A 4851-nucleotide genomic window follows, 5' to 3' on the forward strand; every position below is an offset into this window, starting at 1 on the left:
GGGGGGGCATACCTCCTACTAAATAACTTTGTCCACATTACAAAAAGGGGTCATATGGGGGATATTTGTATTGTCCTGGCACTTTAGGGCCTCAGGAAATTAGATAGACCATCAGTGCATCAAGAATGATCAATTTTCAAAAGTTTGTAGACTATAATTTTCAGACAGACTAAATAATTTAAACGGATTTGAGTTATTTTGACCTAAAAAATGTAGCAGACTACATTTTGGCCTATTTTTTTTTATTTTTGGTATATTTTCATTTATATAGCAAATAATAAAAAACCCAGTGGTGATGAACTACCACCAAAAGAAAGCTCTATTTGTGTGAAAAATAAATTATATAAATTTCATTTGTGTACAGTGTTGCATGACTGAGCAATTACCAGTTAAAGTAGCAGTGCTGAATAGCAAAAATGCCCTCGTTATGAAGGGGGTAAAACCTTCCTGAAGTCAAGTGGTTAATCAAACTATGACAGAATGCTGAGCAATATTTGAGAGAGACAATGATTCTGATAACTCAGATTGGATTACCCTGTATGAGATCGAAAGTTCTTAAATTGCAATCTAACAAAACTGACTTCACTTTAAAAATTGCCTCATCTTTCCCTATTACATTGGAGCCTGATCAAGTTGCTTACATACTCTCCATCCACTGTACTATGTATGTAGCTATTGACGCTGAAATAATGCACTCTAGTTTATATTGCAGCATAAAATTACATTGTTTCTGGATTGTTAGGTTGTGATTTTGCAGTGACTTCTTAAAGAGAGGCTGAAAAGTAACCCAGACCTTCCTTTAACAAAAGATGCTGTTTAAACGCATGATCCGGCAACCCCTATTTCTACTCTAGAGCCAGCAAGTGGTTTCAGTTCAAAATTCACATTTGTTGCATGAAAATAGAAAAAAATATTTTCCTTGGTTTACTCCAGCTTTTTTGGCAGCAGTATGTCAACAGTCTTTTCTAACAGTGTATATTAATTAGAGTAATTGCATGCTTTAACAGTCTGTAATTATGCATTTGCTTATAGTCTCCATCGTGTTATTAGTTACATAATACAATTACTATTCAGAGGTTCTATTGCATGCAGTAATCCTTTTTTAGTCAGCAGTCAGCATGATTGTCAGTAAACACAAGATACATATCTCAAAGCCCAACTATTCATTTTGATAGTGATGAATTGCTTAGTATATATTACCGCTGCCCTTCAGTGGTCAGTGTGCTTTCTTAAAACATTTGAAAAGGCCTCCATCCCAGGAGAGTTGACAATGAAGGGACTTGCTGTAGATGACAATAGTGTCCAGATCATTTATTTTCCCTTTATGTGCGTTTTACAATTAAATAGGGGAAAAACAGTTGCTGGGTCCTTAAAGGCTGTGCAAATGTCAAGGTGGCATGGGCAGTGATATGAGTTTTTATTGTAAATAATCAGCATTAGTGGTGCAGGAACTAAGGTCAGCCATTGTTCTAAAACATTCGGATGCCCGCTGGTCCGGGCACATACGCAGTAGACTGTGCACGCCGGAGCAGTGTCCTGGCAGCTTGTGAGTGGTCATCCGGCTCCATGGTGGTTGGATGTCCCAGTTACTTCTTGCAGTGACGTTCAAGGAAGGGGGGGGGGGGGGACACATTGATTTACATGCCTTTCTATATGCTTCCAAATGTGAGCGCAAACTATTTTTATTGTGTGGTTAAATAAACAACATAACACTAGGGCATGCGTGCGCTCTTTTCCCTTGTTTGTTTAGATGCCAAAATAAGTAGATACTCCACTGTAGAAGTGAATATACAGTAACACAGTAATGCTTTCAACATGTATCCCCTGTGCACAACATGTGATATCCCAGATCACATTATTGAGCACCGTTTTCAAGATCTTAAAGCAACATCTTCTATTGCCAAAGTTTACAGAAACCACTTTCAGATATGAACTATTCATCCTATGAACAATTTACTGGTACATAATCAACAAATGGTGCTTCCTGTCCCAGTTAATACTGTTGATTGCTATATAGTTACATAATTAGTCAGGTTGAAAAAAAGACACAAGTCCATCTGGTTCAACCAAAAAAAAAAAAATGGATTTTTGTAAAATCTTACCGTAAAATCCTTTTCTCTTAGCTCATCGACAGACGTAGTCCTCAGTGATACACCACCTTCGGGTTATGTTACCTCCGCAGGAGCAGGACTAGACAGGAAATTAAAAAGCTCTGGCCACACCCTAGGGGCAGTCCCAGAGGGTATATCCTCTCTCTCTCTGCCTCAGCAAATCAGTTATGTGAAAAAGCAGTGCTTAGAGAATTTAACCCAACCCAACTCCAAAACAGAGGGGCGGGGACTACGTCTGTCGATGAGCTAAGAGAAAAGGATTTTACGGTAAGATTTTACAAAAATCCATTTTTCTCTAGCGCTCATCGACAGACGTAGTCCTCGGTGATACACCACCTTCGGGACGTCCCAGAGCAGTATCACAACTGAGGGGTGGGAAAATGGAAATCAAATCCCAATCTAGAAGGCCCAACCGGTGCCAACTAGAAGTTTACAATGCTCATCCTTAATGATGAGACTCAACAAAAAAAATTTTCAAACAGAAAAAAACCCTCGAGGTAGACCACCGGTCTCCTCAAATTGCGGCCTGCAAAACCTTGCGGCCAAATGAGGCATCCGCCGATGCCGTCACATCAATTTTATAGAATTTTGTAAAGGTATGTACCGACGACCAGGTGGCCGCCTTACATACCTGGACCACTGACGCCTGATGGCGAAAGGCCCAGGAAGTACTGAGCGCTCGAGTGGAGTGCGCCCTAACAGGGAACGGAGGACTCTGACCCTTAATAGAATAAGCCTGTACCACCGTTTGTCTAATCCATTTGGCAATGGTCGCGGCAGATGCAGGCAAACCCTTTCTGGGGCCATCCGTGATCACAAAAAGTGAATCCGTCTTACGGAATGATTCCGTAGCTTTCAGGTATACCCTGATTGCCCGAACCACATCTAAGGAATGCAACGCCTGTTCCCGATGATGCTTGGGCTGAGGACACAAGGATGGTAGCACAATATCTTCATTCAGATGAAAATCTGAAACCACCTTGGGAAGAAAAGATGGCTTAGGATGAAGTACTACCTTATCCCTATGAATCACTAGGTATGGTGACTGGCATGATAATGCAGCCAGTTCTGACACCCTGCGAGCAGAAGTAATAGCCACCAAGAAGGCCACCTTCTGGGATAAAGTAAGCAAGGGAATCTCCCTGATGTTTTCAAAGGGAGGTTTCTGTAGAACCGACAAAACCAAATTAAGATCCCAGGGCGGTAAGGGCGCGCGGACTGGAGGAGCCAGGTGCCGCACCCCCTGGATGAAATTCCGCACCAAGGATTTGGTAGCTAAAGGCTTCTGAAAGAAGATTGCTAATGCTGAAACTTGACCCTTGATGGTGCTCAAGGCTAGCTTCTGCTCAACCCCTTGTTGCAAAAAGGCCAATATTCGAGACACCGAATAGGTACGTGGAGGAAATCCTAAAGATTCGCACCACGCAATATAAGTCTTCCATGTGTGATAATAGACTTTGCTGGAAGTCGCTTTCCTTGCTTTAATAAGGGTAGGAATGACTGAAGTAGACAAACCTCTGTCCTTCAGTACTTGGGTCTCAATGGCCAGGCCATTAAAACCAGCGACTGTAAAGCACGAAGGTAAATTGGTCCTTGAGACCACAGACACTCCCTGAGACGAAGTTCCCACGGAACGTCTGCGATTAACATGTCCAAGTCGGCCAGGCCGGCTTGAGGAGGCCAGCCTAGGATTTCTAGGACCACTGGCGCTGATTGGATCTGAACCAGGCGTCCCTAGAGCTATCTGGCCCCGACCATTCGAGAAAGTCTGGTCGTTTTCTGTTTCCACACATTTATCAGATACCTGATAGTTATCAGGAAGGGTGATCTTTTCTGGTTGAACCTCAGGGACCGAAGTTACCCGACTAGAGGCTACTTGGCCTATCTGGTCAACCAGATCCGATTCCTGTGAGGTATCGGGACTAATCTTAGGAAAGGGTAAAGGAAAAGATCTATTCAGGGAACGGTAACTACCGCTTCCTGTGGTACTTAAATGTTGGAAGGGAAGAATCGCACCGGTAGTAGTGGTTGATGCTCGATCTGATGTCCTGAATACCGGTGAAAACGTCCCCCCACCCTGAAACCGGGTGGGGGCGCACCTTCAGGCTGTGTACTCCTTTGCTTCGGGTCTGGCTGGGTTGGTCCTCTGCTTGTCCGACCAGCCCTTCTTGAATCCTCCTGGAGGAGTCTTGCCTTTCCCGCTAGTACCAGCCGGGCGCCCTTTATGGGCGGAAAAGAAAGGTCCTCGCTTGTTGCGAGGTCCCTTAGCTTTTGCAGCCTGTGGCAAGAAAGTGCTCTTGCCCCCAGTGGCATCCTTAATGATTTCATCTAGGTTGGCCCCAAATAGACGATTCCCCTGAAAAGGGAGATTGGTCAAGGTCTTTTTGGAACCTAGGTCAGCTGACCAGCATTTTAACCACAGCACACGTCTGAGGATCACTGCTAACTTAGATGCATGCCCTAATAAGGGAGTTGTGTCTAAGGCTGCGTCACAGATAAACCGTAGCCCTTGTATGATCTGTTCCATCAAATCAGATGTCTCCTGGGGAATATCTTTTCCCCTAAGATCTTGGCGTACCATTTTCGCCCATTCCGTAAGGGTCTGGGAAACTAGACCAATAACAATTACTGGTCTAAATGCTGACCCTATCAGAGAAAAGATAGTGCGGGACTCTGCTTCTATCTTTCGATCCACCGGATCTTTAAAGGACGAAGTGTCCTCCACTGGAATAACCGTGGC

Source organism: Pelophylax lessonae (assembly GCF_965119305.1).
Source record: "Pelophylax lessonae genome assembly, chromosome: 4".
NCBI classification, from domain to species: Eukaryota; Metazoa; Chordata; class Amphibia; order Anura; family Ranidae; genus Pelophylax; species Pelophylax lessonae.